General features: G+C 43.6%; 1 protein-coding gene across 6 annotated transcripts in view; it reads right to left on the reverse strand.

Annotated features, from left to right (window-relative positions):
• The window catches only part of LOC147019265 (transcription factor 7-like 2), a 303,769-nt gene that overhangs the window by 19,566 nt on the left and 265,180 nt on the right, over nucleotides 1-19,023 (reverse strand). The gene's annotated exons all lie outside the window — the stretch shown is intronic.

Consider the following 19,023-nt stretch of genomic DNA (forward strand, 5'->3'; position numbering starts at 1 on the left):
TACACACACACATATATATATATATATATATATATATATATATATATATATATATATATATATATATATATATATATATATGTATATGTATATATGTATATATATATATATATATATATATATATATATATATATATATATATATATATATATATATATATATATATATATATATATATATATATATATATATATATATATATATATATATATATATATATATATATATATATATATATATATATATATATATATATATATATATATAGCCTGGTGTTGGCTTAGTGGTTAGGGTGGTGGCTTGGGATCCCAGGGTCCTGAGTTCAAGCCCCGTTGGCTGCTGAATTAACACCAAGGGTTGACTCAGCCTGTCATCCTTCCGAGGTCGGCAAAATGAGTACCAGTGTACTGGTCCCGGTGTATGCCCCGGTAAGAATAGGTGTACCATATCCCTGTGTGTCGTAAGAGGCGACCAGGGTTGGCGTCAGGAAGGGCATCCGGCCATAAAACATTGCCTCAAGAAAAAGCCCAACCCTTGCACAGCAGGGAAAAATGGCTGTAAAAACGGTCATTTATATATATATATATATATAAATATATATTTATATATATATATGAATATATATATATATATATGAATATATATATATATATATATATATATATATATATATATATATATATATATATATATATATATATATATATATATATATATATATATATATATATATATATATATATACTAGATGACCCGTGAACCCGTTGGGTTCCCGTTGTGACAGCGGTTAATAAAAAATTATTTCAAAAAAATAGAAAAAAAGATAGCTCCAGCAAACTATCCTGCTGAGGTTGTTTGCATTGATCAAATACTCCCGAAGAGTACTTCACTGAATCGGGAATTTATTTTTTCATAATTTTTTTCGTTGCCCGATTTGAACGAAACATAACATTGCGCATCAATGTGAAAACAAAAACGGAGTAAACAAAGTCGAAGAAATTATTGTGCGTTATCTTCGAAACACAATTTGATTTATTAATGAACACGGAAGTATTAGATCCAAACGGCGATGTTTATTTTATGCTTAAAAATATATTGTTCTTTGTCTATACTAAATGTTCGAGATTTTTAAAGAAATCATATCAAGAAAAAAAAAGATAGCTCCAGGAAACTATACAGCTGAGGTTGTTTGCATTGATCAAATTCTCCCAAAGAGTACTTGACTGAATCAGGAATTTATTTTTTAATTATTTTTTCTTTTCCCAATTTGAACGAAACTTGATACTGCACACCGCAGGAGAATGGTGAGTAAGGTGGCCCTAAAATTTTTGTGCTATCGTGTCCCGTTTTGGCTTTATTTCGGGATCATACATACATACATACATATTACATATATATATATATATATATATATATATATATATATATATATATTTATATATACATATATATATATATATATCAAAGCAAAATGTTTGTTTGTTTGTGACCCTACTCCTCTGAGCTCTGAAGGTTAATCGCTACAAAACTTTAGAGGATAACATTATTTACCACAGTGCACCTAAATAAGGTTTTTAAACAGTCATTTTCTCACAATTCATAAATTATGCCACCTGTCGCCATCTCCGCAAGGGTAGATCCATATATACGGTACAATGCTTCATAAAAAGCCCATTTTCTTATGGATTTCAACCTGATATATTTGGTGAGGTTGTCATCTCCGATCGTCAAATATGGTGTCAAATGTGAAAAATAACTGTCAATTAAGACGTTACCATGATCGGAAAGATTGACGAAGAAGGAGTCACGTGACCTCTCAAATGCGCTGATCAATCAAAAACCGAACATAGTACAAACACAAACCATCCATCGATTTAAAGGTAATTTTACTGCTCATCTCAGGACATAACTCTCAAGGGTGAAAGAACAGTTTTTAGATCCTCATGGAGGATCTCTAAGTCTTACTCAGGTTGTTGTTCTTCATCTTCTTCTTGTGGACTTTTTTGTTTCACAGCCTAAAGTTTTCATCGAAACTTCCTGAAACTTGGCATATATATGTAAAGATACCCTGCGCAGACAGAAACCATCTCCGATTTTGAAAATTCCTCCTAGAAAAAAAAAGTTATGACGTCAAAATATCTCCGCTAATGGAAATCGCCTAAAAAATTATCTCCGAAACTAGGTAAGCTTTTTGAATTCTGTTTGTGGGAATCGAACAGGGCATTAGCTGAGATGAATTACCGCACATATGATACACCACTATAACGTCATGTCAATTTTTATGACGTCATTCCTATTTTTTGACATTTTTTGTTTCACAACCCAGAGTTTTCATCGGATCTTCGTGAAACTTGCCATGTATATGCAGAAAGCCCACGCGCAGGCAGTAACCATCTCCGATTTTGGAAATTCTTCCTATAAAAAAGTTGACGTCATAATATCGCCGCTAATGGAAATCGCCTATACCATTATCTCCGAAACTGGGCAAGCTGTTTGAATTTTGTTTGCAGGAATCAAGCCGGGCATTAGCACAGATAATTTATCGCAAACATGATACATCACAATGACGTCATCATTAAGAGGACGAGGATCTTAGCTCATTTGAGCTTGTTTTGGACGTTTCTGGGTGAGCTTTCCTGTAACCTTGAATGAGGTTCTGATTGAGCATTTCTCCATTAGCTATGGTTTTGCCGAGAGATCTCACTGTAAGCTGGTCGATGGAACAAAAAAAAGTGATGCCACCTCTTGTCCATCATCTCAAATATAAAAGCGAAATGTTTTTTTCATTGTAACGTTACTGGCTTTGAGCTCCCAAAATTAATTCGTGAAGAAACTTTGTCCGATCAGATTTTTTTACGAAGATGCACCTAAATAGGCATTTGAAACAGTCATGAGGAGGTCAATTGGCCCATTATTGCCGTGTTGCACTCCAGAGTTAATATATTTACTGACATGAGGTAATTTCTTCATGAGAGCTTCACTCCTTTACACCCTGTCGACCCCATTAGACCATTTACACCCCTTAGACACTTTAATACCCATTTAGATCCTTTTGAGATGTATAGACCGCCTTCGACCCTTTCGACACTTTTCACACATATAGACCTTTTCAGACCCTTTGGACAATTTCAGACCATTTGGACACTTCAGACCACTTTTGCTCTTTCATTCTTAGACCCCTTTTGGCATTTTGACCCATTTAAGACCTTTTAAACACTTTCGACTTCTTTATGACCCTTAAGACCATTAAAACACTTTAGACCCCTTTTTGACCTTTTAAGACCCTTAAGCCACTCTAGATCCATCTACACCCCTCAGAAAATCGAAAATAAATTCCCCCCGAAAGTAGTTTTTGTTGACCTTTTTTGTGCACCTTTCGCGTTGCATCACAAGTTGCAGTGATGAATCAAAACTGATTTCCCTATGTGAAACTGATGTTGAAAAGTAAAACTGAAACCACTGATCTATGGATCATCGAATGGGAAAGCAGAATGAAATACTGTGATAAATACTGAATGGAAATTGCCGAAAGCAAAGCGAGAGGGAGTCAAGAGAGAGGGGGAGGTTGGGGACTGAAGAAGCAATCTGGAGAGGGATAGGTGCCTGTTGGTGGTTGGTTGGCATGGAACGAACTTTGGTGAGCTTCCATCAGGCAGTAGACCCAAAACGTGCATAAATTCGTTTCCCAGCTGAGCTTTCCTAATATCACTCTCATTCCCAAGCAGTACTTCGAAGGTACAACAATCATGGATTGGAAATCTTTGCTGGTGGAATGGAACGAGGATGCCAAGGTTACCAGCTGCACCTATTGTGAAATCTCAGGTCACGTATGGGAACATGTGCCAGAGCAGTTCGTCGCTGCGTCCCCTTTCCGCCGGTACTCCATGGGCCTCCGTCTGGCCATTCCCCAGGCAGATGCCAGGCCCATCCCCATCACCTTGAGATGTTGATCAACCTGGTGCAACCACGAGGCACGTGGTCGGTCCGTTAGCCTCCTCCACTCACGAGATTCCCTCGCTGAGAGAATCTGGTGAGCAGCATCAGCGTCAGGAAAATGAGCCACATGTCCATACAGCCGCAGTTGACGATCATGGACTATGCAGGTAACAAACCTCATTTGAGTCTCTCTCAGCAACCGCTCATTGGACACATAGTCTGACCAGCGATAGCCAAGGATTCTCTGAAGAGACCTGGTATCAAAGGAATTAAGTCTCCGTCTCAGTTCCCTGGTCAGAGTCCAAGTCTCACATCCATAGAGCAAGACTGGAAGCACCAAGGACCTGAAGATTCGGATTTTCGTCCTCCCACACAGGTACCGGCAGTGCCACACCCCATGATCCAGTGATTCCATGACTCCCCAGGCCCGATCCAGACGTCTGTTGACCTCTGACTCAGAGCCAGCAGAGATATGAATATCACTGCCAAGGTAAGTGAATCTCTCCACACCTTTAACATCCTCACCACAAACAGGCACAGAAGGACAGCAGCATCCAAGATATCATTGAAAGCCTGGATCTTAGTTTTGACCCAAGAAACCCGTAATCACAGTGGCTCTGACTCCTCATTCAGCACCTTGAGCGCCCCCAAAAGGATATCCAAAGTCTCTGCAAAGATGACTGCATCATCTGCGAAATCAAGGTCCGAGATCTTGACATTCCCAAACGATGCAGCGCAGCTTGATCTCTCTGACATCCTCCCCAAATTCCAGTCCATACAAGTGCTGAAAAGTGTGGGGGCCAGAACACACCCCTGACAAACTCCAGTAACAACTGGAAGTAAGTCAGAGATGATACCACCACATCTCACAGCACTCAGTACCAGAGTAGAGTTCAGACATCAGATCGATCAGTTTTGGTGGCACCCCACGAAGACCAAAAATCTTCAAGAGGGCATCCCGATTCAATGGATCAAACGCTTCACAGAGATCAACATCGGCTGCAAGCAGCCCCTGCCGAAACTCTCGTCTGCGTTCGGTGAGGACCTGAAGAGCAAGGATACGGTCAATCGTTGACCTCTTTGGTGTAAAGCCTGATTGCTCTGGACGCTGGTGCTCAAGCAGATAGTGGCAAACCCTATCAATAATTATCTGAGCAAAGACCTTGCCCGGCACTGACTCCTCTGTCAAGAGCCCTCCACCCTCTGCTTTAACTGCAGTACACCAAGTGATGGGCTTGGATGAACGCAATATGCAAATTCTCCTGTAAGCAGGACAAGAATCACTTGACCGCAAGTGATGCTCAACACCCTCACAGATTCCTTGCACATAGGCCTCCCTGTCAACTATCAGTGCACAGACAGATTTACACCTCATCTTCCTGAACAGCTCAGCTCTGCCATTAAGCCTGGCCCTGTAACTCTAGTCAGTGGTATGCAGTGTCCCTTGAGAGACAAAATTCTTCTTTACCCTTCGGTGAGTTCCAATAATCCACCGGCAACATCAAGCATGGTGGTCTGGAAGACACTCCACAACTCTTCAGGATCTGCCAAAGCATGCAGACCCCCCTAAATCTCAACTCAGCTTGTTCGCAAACTCCTCAGCTACCCCCTCGTCGTTGAGCTTGCCAACATCCAGGCTTGGCTGGGATGGTACCTCTCTCCCGGATTTAAGCTGCAACTTCAGAGTTGCTACCACAAGCCTGTGGTTGCTATTGAGGAACTGAGCACTCTGGATCATCCTCCAGCGACCATCCATGAGCAGATGGTCAATCTCCTTTGCCACACCACCAGCATTGGAATACCAAGTCCATCGATGAGCCTGTGGGCACTGAAACTAAGAACCAGCCACTCTAAGTCCATGACTTCTTGCAAAGTCAAGGAACTTGGTGCTATTCAGGTTTACAGTTCCAGACCCATGGGGACCAACACATGGATCATAACCATCCCTATCAGTTCCAGTCGATGCATTGAAATCCCCCAAGACTAGAAGAGTATCTCACCTGCATCACGGATCAACCACAGACTCGAGCATGGTGGAGAATGTGTCCTTCATGGTGAGATCACTCACCTCAGTCGGAGCATATACAGAGACCAGGGAAATGACACCCAAGGAGTGACGGATACTTAGTCTCATAATCCGCTCATTCATCGGTGTTACCTCAATTATCAATGGAGTCAAGCTTATTGGACACAGTGACAGCAACTTCTTGGGCATGGTAACCATCAGTGTGATCAGACCAATAGTAGGTGTAACCACCCATGATCTCGCCACTATCCAGTCTCAGAACCTCAGAGAGTGCTGCAATACCTACGTTCAAACGCTTGAGCTCAGATGATAACAGAGACAGGTGGTCATCCTCTCTTAGGGATAGGACATTCCAGGCACCCACCTGAAGGGAGCACCTCAGGTTAACTCAAGGAGACCGCCGTCTGGTGGACGACACCTCAGCACAACCCAGACACACACGACCGCAATCTGACCTGGGAAGGTTACCCTGTGTTTTTCCTCCTATCATCAAAGAGTGGGGGTCCCGAAGGCTTTGCCCCAATCCCGCCATCCGGTGAGCTGCCCCGTGACCTCCACCACTGACAGAGACATCAACAGAGGCTACACGTCTGTGAGAACAACTTGGTCAGGAGGAATGCGGGAGTGAAGAGGTTGGATAGAAGGGGGATGGATGCGCTGATGGAGAAGTTTGGTGTGCAAATAAACTTGACAGAGACACTACTAAGAAGCCTGCTGAAATTGGCTGGTCACATGGTGTGGATGGGGGAAAAGAGAATGGCAAAGAGCGGATGGATTGAGGGAGCAAGGTTGGATGAAAAGTGGTATTCCGTAATTGAGATGGGAAGATTGTGTGAGAAGGGATATCAATCAAGTGGGGGGTGGTTGGAGAGTGAAGAGGGTTGGTTGAGGACAGGGGAAGTGGAGGAGTATTGTGCCTAAAGGCGCTGTCACACCTTGACGATTTAGCCAGCGTATGCCGACTTATGAAAAAAATTTCTAAAACGCTGGCACACGTCGAATACGTTATGGGTAAGTTTTGCATACGTTAAGAGAACGCTGAAAAATGCTGCCATACGTCGTAGTACGCTGGCTTTAATCGTTGTACTTTGTGGTTGTCCTCAAATTTTTGCATGCTTGAAATTTTACAACGTATGCCGGCGTATGACTCACACATTCTGCATAATGCTGGCCATAAGTTGTAGGCACGTTACGCGATCGTTGACACACGTTACTTGTAAGTTACTCATAAGTCGAAACATGTCAAGGTAATGGTTAGCGTCAGTGTTCCAGACTCCCTGGTTTTTTTTTTTGGTTTTTTTCTTCGGCATGACGGTGATGTTGACACTTCGACTTCTAGTGCGGTTATAATATAATATAATTAAAAGGCTGCCGCTCAACGATTTAAATCATAACCGCACTAGAAATCGAAGTGTCAACATCACCGTCATGCCAAAGAAAAAAAACAAAAAAAAACCAGGGAGTCTGGAACACTGACGCTAACCATTACCTCAACGTGTTTCGACTTATTAGTAACATACAAGTAACGTGTGTCGACGTGTGTCAATGATCGCGTAACGTGCCTACAACTTATGGCCAGCGTATGCAGAGTGTGTGTTATATGCCGAGTACGTCGAGAAATTTTCAACATGCTGAAAATTTCTCGACGTACTCGGCGTATGACGACGTATGCCAGCGTACTTCGACGTATACCAGCGTGCTTCAGCGTGCTCTTAACGTATACAAAACTTACCCATAACATATTCGACGTGTGCCAGGTTGGTTCGGCAAATTTTTCAAACGTCGGCATATGCTGGCTAAAACGTCAAGGTGTGACAGCGGCTTCACACTTCGATGTCTAGTGCGGTTATGATTTGAATCGTCGAGTCGCAGCCTATGAATAGCCTACGCCACGTGATCGTCGGCGATACGCTGCCACGCGCTATGCATAAGTTAGACTATCGTTGGGCATAGGTTGTGACCGCCGACAACACACTCAGCATTCGTTGGTATAAGTTATCTATATGTGATTGAAACGTTCTGTGTACGTTACTAATACGTTATGCATACGTCCAACACGTTATGAATACGACCAAAAATAAAAAAAAAAAACATCAATAGTTCAGCATACGCCAGCGTTTTACATACATTTTGATACGTTGCCATCGCTGGCTAAAATGTCAAGGTGTGACCGGGCCTTTATAAAGGGAAGAGAAGGAAAAGAATGTCAATAACTGATGACCATCAAACAACCTGTTTTACGTGGACACTCAGTAATACTGTTTGCGCTGATCCACATTTTTTCATACTCCTTTCCATCGATATTTCTCAGTTCTGATCTATGAGGTTTTCAAGAGAGCAGTTTTGACTTTACACTTCTTGAAGGTCAGAATGTCATTGGAATGAGAATTTAGAGCTCATTAGCATTTGTGTGCACTCATCAGTCTGCCTTTCTCATTTGGAAGTGAGCAAACATCATTCCTGTTTTCAAGAAAGGTGCAAAAACAGATCTTATCAATTACAGACCAGTGAGCTTACTTCCAATTACAAGCAAAGATATGGAATCCATGATTGCTGCTGACATCAAGTTCTTTCCTGTGTTTAAGCAGCCTGATCTCTGACCATCAGTTTGAATACTGTCTTGGTCATTACAACTATTGATATGCTTCTGCTCCTCTCTCAGCAATGGTTTAATCTCAATCAAGAGGTCAGGGTCATATCTTGGCCACTTGGCACAGTCTTCAAGCATCCTGCTTCACTTGCCAAGCTCTCTACCTGTGACATACAAAATTGCCTTTTTCATGGATTTCTGACTTCTGCCATTCATGTAATCAATGGATGGATATCAATGCAACCCTCTCTTCCCCTTCCCAACTGGTGGTTGGAATTCCCCAAGGCAGTGTTTTGGACACAGTCTTGTTCATCGTATCCATGGACAACCTTTCATATGCTCTGGAACCCCCCCTCCTCCTTTTTGCAGTTGACTTCACATTGTGTTGTAACATAGCCCATCACACAGCTTGGCAGACCACAGCTGTGTCACTCTCGACTGATGTGGAATTGATTAGATGCTGATCTGATAAATGAAATATGTCCTTCAATCTTTAAAAATGTCAATGCATCACCCTTCCGCTCTGGAACGATTGTCAAACTAACCCACATATCTATTTCCATGGTCACCCACTGGAAGAGGTTTAGTCTCTATTAATGTTGAGGCCTCGCCATCAGTCATGATCTCTCCTGGGCCAACCACGAAGAAAAGCTGGCCTCCAAATCCAGCCACAGACTAGGCATCCTCCATCGTGCCAAGTCCTTTGTTCAAAAATTAGGCTACTCACAGTCCACAAGGCCTTTGTTGGTAGCTCAACGGAGTACTGCTCTCCCCTATGGGGTGGTGCTCTCGTATCACATCTATCCTTCCTGAATTCTGGAGAAACAAAAGCTTTCAACATTGTTAGAATCCTCCATGATGATGCCAAAGCACACAGTTGTTTCTTTTCACATCGCAGGCAGGTCAGTGGTCTCTGCTTTCTACCACCTCTTCTCTGATATTTCTCCCTCTGTTTTCTCAGGCATCCAACCCTCTCCCAGCAATTCCAGAATGAATGTGGTTTTGTAATAACTCCTTCCTGGTTAAATTTCCAAAATACAGGCTAACTGCACACCTCAAACCATTTGATTTTAGTTTCTCCCGTCTATTGAACCAACTTGTTGAGGCAGTTATTTACCACTCTTTCCTCGAGGCCTTCAAGCAGGCAGTGCACTGGAACCTCACATCATCCCCCCTCCTGACCTATGATCTTTATTACCCCCATGAATCCTTCAGAATATCAGTTTTTTTTTTGTTTTTTTTTTCTCTCTCTCTCTCTCTCTCTCTCTCTCTCTCTCTCTCTCTCTCTCTCTCTCTCTCTCTCTCTCTCTCTCTCTCTCTCTCTCTCTCTCTCTCTCTCTCTCTCTCTCTCTCTCTCTTTCTCTTTCTCTTTCTCTTTCTCTTTCTCTTTCTCTTTCTCTTTCTCTTTCTCTTTCTCTTTCTGTTTCCCTCTCTCTCTCTCTGCCTCTCTCTCTGTCTCTCTCTCTCTCTCTCTCTCTCTCTCTCTCTCTCTCTCTCTCTCTCTCTCTCTCTTTTTCCTGTCCATTCATTCTCTTGCTGATTATGCCTAATGATTGTCCCACTACTCCACTGTAAGTTCAACCTTGCTCTTCCATGAGCCTTGCTCTTGTCGAAAAAAACAACCCCAGATTTTTCACCCTGCAACTTTTTTTGTTATATTTCCTGATGAGGAATGCACATTAAGGGGGGCATTTGTATTTGCTTGAGAATCTATCTATAATTTCAGCAATCTCTGTGTGTGTGTCTGTCTGTATGGCTGTGTCTGTCTGCGACCGCCGTTTCTCGACAACCGCCAGTCCGATCTGATTGAAACTTGCCAGGAATATTGCCGGGGACCCGCGGATGTGCCTTTTCAAGGTTTGATATTAATCGGACGAGCGGTTCCCAAGTTACGGCCATTTTATTGCTTTTTTCAGTGTTGGAAAGGTGTATATATCGCAGCTGAAGTGTCGTTCCACCTTATCATGCCATTTTTCCAAAAGATATCTCAGAATAATGATAACAGCATATTAATAATAATAATAATAATAATAGTACAATAATTGACAGTAATAAAAAGAATAACGTGATACAATGACCAACGTCTGTCAACCAATAACGACCTATAACGTCCATCAACCAATGACAGGACACGGTGCTATGACGTCACGAATGACGTCACAATTAATGATTATTTCTTCTTATTATTATTTTTTTGCACGATTGACGTCACAATTCTTCTTCTTCGTTTGGTATGACGTCACAATCGACGTTGGGGACCTGAGTATGTGCCTTTTCAAGGTTTGATATCGTTCTTCATCCATTTCAGCTGTTTCCCAAGTGTTTCCCAAGGTTTGAAAGCTGTTTTTTTCTGAAGGTTTGAATTAATTGTTCAAATTATTCATTAATCCCATGGTTTGAATTTTCCCAAGGGAAACAGCTGTTTCCCAAGGGTTTCAATTAATTGTTGTGCTTGGTGGACATTTGTGAATACATTTACAGAGAGAAGGGCAAGATAGGAGGGGGAGAGAGGAGGGAGGAGAGAGGAGGGAAAGAGGGTGGGTGAGAGAGAGGGGGCGTCACAATTCAAGAGAGGGGGTGAGAGTGGGGGCGAGAGAGAGGGGCGAGAGAGGAGGGGGGAGAGAGGCGGGGGCGAGACTAGGGGGGAGAGGGGGGGGACGAGAGCGAGGGGGCGTCACAATTCTTCTTCTTCTTCGTTTGATATGACGTCACAATTGACGCTGGGGACCTGAGTATGTTTCCCAGGTGTTTCCCAAGTTATGGCCATTTATGATACGGTTGGTCTGATCTAATTGAAAAAATGCCCCAATCCAGTCGTCGTTTACGAGAGCGAAGGGACGAAGCTGCACATACTGGCATGCACCTACGGGCACGCACCTACTTGCCCGCACTAGTAGCTACAATTCTAATTGTTCTTTTCTTTCCACCAACTTTTTAAAATTTGTTTCTCAATGACCACAATACCAATAAACTTGAAACCTCACAGAGTTGATACAAGTTATCAAATCAGGTGCCTATCCTCCAGAAATGCTGAATTGATTGACACTAAACTTCAAATTCACCATTGATGGACCAGGGCCTTTCAAGTTTGCGAACGAGAGGTATATCTGTAAACTAAACTGGCTGGCAGGAGCCAATGAAATTTGGTTTTTTTTTTTTTTCAATTGGGAAGTTTCTCTTCTTTTTGCGTATGCCTGGTAGAAGTGAGAGAGCTGTTATGAGGTAAATTGAGCAGTATCCATCCAGTTTCAGGTCCTTTGGGGTAGACATAGTAATTCTTGCTCCCCACCCCTTCCCACCTTTCTTGGCATTTAATTGGGCATTCTTGCACTGGGTGGTCTGCAGACTACATTTTTCTATATTCACAAAGAGGTGTTTCAGCTTTGCACCAGGAGACAATGTTGATTTAAAAAAAAAATCCAACACCAGCATGGATCTGCTGAAGTCGGCATCATTTTTAGGACACGCAAGTGGACGGCATCAGCTCACGTGTCCTAAAATCCTGCTGTGCTGCTATTTCACATCCTCTCTCTGCCCTTTTCACCCTATCATTTGTCCAAGGTCATCTTCCTTCTGCATGAAAATCCACCAACATCACTGCAATGCATAAAAAGGCGCAAAACTGATCCCCTTAAATACACACCTGTCAGCTTACTTCAACTCTACAACAAGGTCACCCATCATCGCAGGTCATATGAAATCCTTCCTTTTCTCCAACAACCTCATTTCAGATCAAAAATTCAGATTCAGACCAGGCCACTCCACCTTGGAGATGCTGTTTTGACTCATCCAACAATGGGTGGAGGCCCTCGATGTCAGGCGTGAGATCAGGGCCATCTCGCTGGACATATCTGATTATTTCGATAAAGTCTGGCATCCTGCCTTACTCTCCAAACTCTCCACCTATGGCATCCAAGGCCAACTCTACACATGCCTTACTGACTTCCTCTACTCTCGTAGCCAATGTGTGGCACTCAAAGGAATCCTCTCATCTCTTCTCCCTGTCAAGGCTGGAGTGCTCCAAGGCAGTGTTCTGGCCCCAGTCCTATTCCTGATCTTCATAAATGATCTCTCTGACTCTCTGGAAAACCCTCTTTATTTATTTGCTGAAAACTCCACCCTCTGCTGTGACATCTCCCATCCTCCAGACAGGCAGGCTGCAGCCTCTTCCCTCTCTTCAGACATTTAAAATAAAAAGACAAGCTGTTAAAACACTTGGAATATTTCTTTCAATCCTGACAAATCTCACAATCTCTCCATCTCTCTCCGAAAGGACTATCTGGCAAACCTTCCCATCTACTTTCTTCACAATCCTCTTGAGGAAGTTCAGTCATTCAAACTCCTGGGTTTCACGTCCAACTGTGATCTTTTTTGGTCAAACCACATTTCAAAGTTGGACTCCAAAGCCAGCTGCCGACTGGACATCCTCCATCATACAAAGTTCTTCTTTGGCACACCTGAACTCCTATCCACATAAAAGGCTTTCATCCACAGCTTGATGGAGTCCTGCTCTCCCCTCTTTGCTCGCTCCCCTTCCTCACACCTTGCTCAGCTTGACACCATGGAAACCAAGGTCTTCAAGATTATTGGAATGAAGGCGATTCTATGGGTCTATCACTTTGCTATTGTAGATAGGTCAGTGGTCTCCCTGTCTTCTACCACCTCCTTTCTGGTCTTGCACCCTCTGCTCTTTCTGTGCTTTCCCCCCCACCCCCACCCCCACTCCAAGTTTCTGCAGGGTCCACACAGTCCACCTTCAACCCCCTTCAGGTGAAACTACCTAAATCCAGGATCACTGCTCACCCCCACTCTTTCATTCCTCTTTTTTCCCCCACATGTTTAACCAACTTCCACATTCTCTTCAATCTCATTCTTCATTCTAGGTTTTCAAGACAACTGTTCATCACCATCTTAGGTCATCCTCAATCCAAAAACCATGATCTTTCCTCCCCTCATTAACCCCACCCCAATGCCTATTCCTTAAAAATTTCCAGTTTTCCCTCCTGAGAGTTTCTTTATGTATCTATCTTGTCCACCCTCTGCATCCTCTCCTGCCACCCATTCCTCTCAATAGCCATTGCTTGTCCAAGTCCACCTCAATCTCTGCCTTCTACTCTGCTGTTGATGTTTCCCCTCTCTCAACTGTTCATTTTGTCCTGTTGTGTCCTGATCCATTCAGCATACTTATGCTAGCTCTACTGACATACTAACAGCATCTCTTCCATGAGCCTCGACGATGTATACAAAAAAAAAACTCCTTCCTTTGTAACTCACTTCCTGGAGGCTTAGTATAGATGGGTGGTTCTGCAGATGTCCATTGGCCTGCGAGGTTTTTCCACTCATTTAGCTGCCATTGGGATCTTCTTGACTGGTCATCTCAATTTATGAACTGCTGGGCTGCTCTGGAGAAGGATGTTTGGCTCTTCAGCTATTGGTGGAGAGGGCGAAATTTTCCAGCTTTAGCTCTTGATATAGTGAGTGAGGAAGTTATTTGGTGGCTTTGAGGGTAGTTTGATGGAGATGCACACCGGTGAGAGCTGGAAGGTGGTATGTGGCAAGTGGGCCTGAAGCAGCTGCTAATGATCCTCGGAGATAATAATTTGAGATGCATATTCACCTTTGAGACACAGTACTCTACTGGGCCATGCATGAGAGCAAGGTTGAAAGGTACGGAGGGTTGCGAAGCCTGTTCTGCACTTGAAGTCACAAAATCTACAAATGAGGTTTACTCTTGCAGAAGTTTTACTCATCACCTATTCAGCATGTTGCTTACATGTCAGCACCAGATCGAGCTACACAATGAGGTAGGTCGGCATCTCACAGAATGGGAGAGAGGTGTCATTCAATTTGACTTCAACGTGTGCCCTCACTGCCCTGGCTATGCTGTTCTGCAGGTGGAATTCAGAGCACATCTTTTTCTAGGTGTTGGGTCGAAGATGCCACTGGTGATAGTTGTAGGGTACCATTGTGATGTCTTGACTGAGGTGACTATTGGGAAGGTGATTGCTTTTGATGGAGGAAACTGGAATACACAGACTATCGGCTACAGGAATTATGATTCGAACACTTAGGGCCTTTTCTCGGGAATTCTTCCTCAGCAACCAAAATGGCGTCAATTGCAATCAGGACAATAATGCCGATGTTGATGATGGGTGGGGGAGGGGAATTATATTTGTAGGTTTGTGGTTTTGCAGGTTTAAGAAAATGCTAAATTTGAAGCTGTGTCATGGATTCCTTCTTTCAATTCTCGGTGTTACTCCTTGGAAGCTTTGATAGTTATCCGTACCTCTGGTTTATTACCTCCGCCACCGAAGGTGAAGGAGGTTATGTTTTCACGCCTTTCTGTCTGTTTGTTTGTGACTTGCAAAATCGAAGATTTTTCAAGAATATTGCTCAGTTCATTTTGTTATACTGTCTGTTGGGTGGTCACTGGACTACCCTAAGTCTCAGGTTTTCCGTCTGTTATGTTGGGTGGTCGCTGGAGTATCCCTATTTTCACTTTTTCCGTCTGTCTGTATGTTTGTTTGCATGTAATGGACAGCTCTGGAGGCCAGAGGAGTCAACCAATTTTGATGAAACTTGACTGGTAGGTTCATACTAGGATCTAGTTGTATGCTTTTGAGCACCGTTGTTATGGACACCACCGTTGCCTCGCAACGGGACTTTGAAATTTTTGAAAAATCCTAAAAAAAATGTTTTTTCGAAAATCAAAAATCGGCTTCCAGGCTTTTGTGCACACTATAACCAACCTCTTTGTCAAAAATTTTCAGCCCGATCCGTTAAAAACGGTATGACTAGTATGCAATTATGCAGCGACCACGCATGTCGCCTACTGGCTTGTCTGTTTGTTTGTATGTAATGGACAGCTCTGGAGGCCAGAGGAGTCAACCGATTTTTATGAAACTTGACTGGTAGGTTCATACCAATATCTAGTTGTACGCTTTTGAGCACCGTTGCTATGGACGCCACCTTTGCCCAGCAACAGGACTTTGACATTTTCGAAAAAATCCGAATTTTTTTTTTGAAAAACAAAAATCGGCTTCCGCGCTTTTATGCACACTTTAATCAACCTCGTTGTCAAAAATTTCCAGCCCGATCCGTCAAAAACTGCATGACTAGTATGCAATTATATTACTATATGCTTTCACCCCAACGTTCACGTTGGGATTCCCTAACGCAGGGTTAGGGAATCGAACACAAGTGATGAATGGACAGTTGCTCGTCATGTTCCTATATGGAACAACGAACAGCAAAAATGCCATCTTATGTGTTCTCTTATCTACCTCTATCTATAATTCCAGGTGTGTGTGTGTGTGTGTGTGTGTGTGTGTGTGTGTGTGTGTGTGTGTGTGTGTGTGTGTGTGTGTGTGTGTGTGTGTGTGTGTGTGTGTGTGTGTGTGTGTGTGTGTGTGTGTGTGTGTGTGGTGTGTGTGTGTGTGAGACCGCTGTTTCTCGACAACCACTGGTCCGATCGAATTGAAACTTGCGAGGTACACCAAGTTATGGCCATTTATTTACCAACCAATGAAAGGACACGTTGCTGCGTGGGCGTGGCCGATGGGAAAGAGAACCTCAGCCGCATCCCCCATTACGGGTTACAATGTACGGACTTCCGGATAGTGATGACTTCGTGTATTCTAATAATTTCTCGATTTCTTATGCGCATTTATAGACAAACACAATGCCCCAAAACCGTTTTCATATTAGATGGTGCATAAATTTCGGTATCATCAGTGTGAACTAGTATGCTCCGAAGTAGGAAGTAAATTATTTTTTTTTTTTTTTTTTTTTTTGCACGTACGTTTTTTTTTTTTCTCTCTTCTCTTCCCTTAGTGTTTTTCCTTGCGATGACATTGTGAAAAGGCAAAATACGTTGGCGCTAATTGAATAATTGGCCATTAAAACTAAATTGCGAATAATCGTAACTGCGATATGCGAACTTCCGGACTACGCACGTACGGGCACGCGAGAGCGAAGGAACGGCCTGTGTGGTTGTTGTTTGTTGCTCGCGGTTTGAAAGTTTTTTTTTTTACGGGCACGTACTAGCATCTCAAATTGTAGCCTGGTGTTGGCGCAGTGATTATGGCAGTGGCTTGGGACCCAAAACGTCCTGAGTTCAAGCCCCGTTGGGATACTGAATTAATATATGTATATATATATATATATATATGTATATATGTATATATGTATATATGTATATATACCAAGTCGAAAACACCAGGGGGTTGACTCAGCCTGCCATCCTTCTGAGGTCGGCGAAATGAGTACCAGTTGTACTGGGCCCAGTGTATGCCCCGGTTAGAATAGGTGTACCATATCCCTGTGTGTCGTAAGAGGCGACCAGGGTTGCGTCAGGAAGGGCATCCGGCGTAAAAACCAATGCCAAATCATTATGCGGACAACAAAACGAATTTTCATACGGGATCGGTCGAGGCCCAGGTTACCAACGACCGCCACCGGTACCGGTGGTCAGCAGGGTACCAGTGGAAATTGTGCTACTGCTGGGCGAAGGAGGGGAAGGAGACTGGGAAGGCGAGTCCGGAGGCAGTGGCAGAGGGGGAAGGGTAGAAGTGTGGAGGTGAGAGTTGGAACTCTGAATGTTGGGACGATGACTGGCAAAGGGCGAGAGTTGGCTGACATGATGGAGAGAAGAAAGGTGGACATACTGTGTGTACAAGAGACCAAGTGGATGGGGAGTAAGGCTAGGAGCATTGGAGGTGGTTTCAAACTGTTCTACCATGGTGTGGATGGGAGGAGAAATGGTGTCAGGGTAATCCTAAAGGAAGATTATGTCAAGAGGGTATTGGAGGTGAGGAGAGTGTCTGACCGAGTGATGTCATCAGTGCATATGCCCCACATATGGGGTGTGAGATGGAGTATAAAGAAGACTTCTGGAGTGAGTTAGATAAAGTGGTGGAGAGTGTATCCAAGGATGAAAGAGTGGTGATTGGAGCAGATTTAAATGGGCATGTTGGGGAAGGGAAAAAAGAGGATGAGGAGGTGACGGGTAGGTATGGTCTCAACAAGAGAAATGTGGAAGGGCAAATGGTGGTAGAGTTTGCAAAAAGAATGGAAATGGCAGTGGTAAATATGTATTTCAAGAAGAAGGTTGAACACAGGGTGACATACAAGAATGGAGGAAAGTGCACACAGGTGGATTACATCTTAAGCAGGAGATGCAACCTGAAAGAGATTAGTGACTGTAAGGTGATGGCAGGGGAGAGTGTAGCTCGACAGCATCGATTGGTGGTCTGTAGGTTGACTTTAGAGGTGAGGTTGAGGAAGAGAGTGAGGGCTGAACCAAGGACCAGATGGTGGAAGCTGAAGGAGGAAGACTGTTGCATGAAATTTAGGGAGGAGGTGAGACAGGCGTTGGATGGTGGTAAAGATGGGATGATTGGGCAACTACAGCAGAAGTGGTGAGGGAGATAGCTAGGAAGGTACTTGGTGTGACATTTGGACAGAGGAAGGAAGATAAAGAGACTTGGTGGTGGAACGAGGAAGTACAGGAAAGTATAAGGAAGAAGGGGTTGGCGAAAAGGAAGTGGGATAGCTAGAGAGATGAAGAAATTAGACAGGAGTACAAGGAGTGGCGGCGAAAGGCAAAAAGAGAGGTGGCAAAGGCCAAGGAAAAGGCATATGACGATCTGTATGAGAAGTTGGATACAAAAGAAGGGGAAAAGGATTTATACCGATTGGCAAGACAGAGGGACCGAGCTGGGAAGGATGTGCTGCAGGTTAGGGTGATAAAGGACGCAAATGGGAATGTGCTGACGAGCGAAGAGAGTGTGTTGAGAAGGTGGATGGAGTACTTTGAAGAGCTGATGAATGAAGAAAATGAGAGAGAGAGAGAGAGAGAGAGAGAGAGAGAGAGAGAGAGAGAGAGAGAGAGAGAGAGAGAGAGAGAGGTACGAGAGAGAGAGAGAGAGAGAGAGAGAGAGAGAGAGAGAGAGAGAGAGAGAGAGAGAGAGAGAGAGAGAGAGAGAGAGAGAGAGAGAGAGAGAGAGAGAGAGAGAGAGAGAGAGAGAGAGAGAGAGTGAGAGAGAGAGAGAGAGAGAGAGAGAGAGAGAGAGAGAGAGAGAGAGAGAGAGAGAGAGAGAGAGAGAGAGAGAGAGAGAGAGAGAGAGAGAGAGAGAGAGAGAGAGAGAGAGAGAGAGAGAGAGAGAGAGAGAGAGAGAGAGAGAGAGAGAGAGAGAGAGAGAGAGAGAGAGAGAGAGAGAGAGAGAGAGAGAGAGAGAGAGAGAGAGAGAGAGAGAGAGAGAGAGAGAGAGAGAGAGAGAGAGAGAGAGAGAGAGAGAGAGAGAGAGAGAGAGAGAGAGAGAGAGAGAGAGAGAGAGAGAGAGAGAGAGAGAGAGAGAGAGAGAGAGAGAGAGAGAGAGAGAGAGAGAGAGAGAGAGAGAGAGAGGTGAGAGAGAGGTGAGAGAGAGAGAGAGAGAGAGAGAGAGAGAGAGAGAGAGAGAGAGAGAGAGA

The sequence above is a fragment of the Eptatretus burgeri genome, chromosome 10, assembly GCF_056783735.1.
Source record: "Eptatretus burgeri isolate ZD-2024b chromosome 10, Ebu_testis_v1, whole genome shotgun sequence".
NCBI classification, from domain to species: domain Eukaryota; kingdom Metazoa; phylum Chordata; class Myxini; order Myxiniformes; family Myxinidae; genus Eptatretus; species Eptatretus burgeri.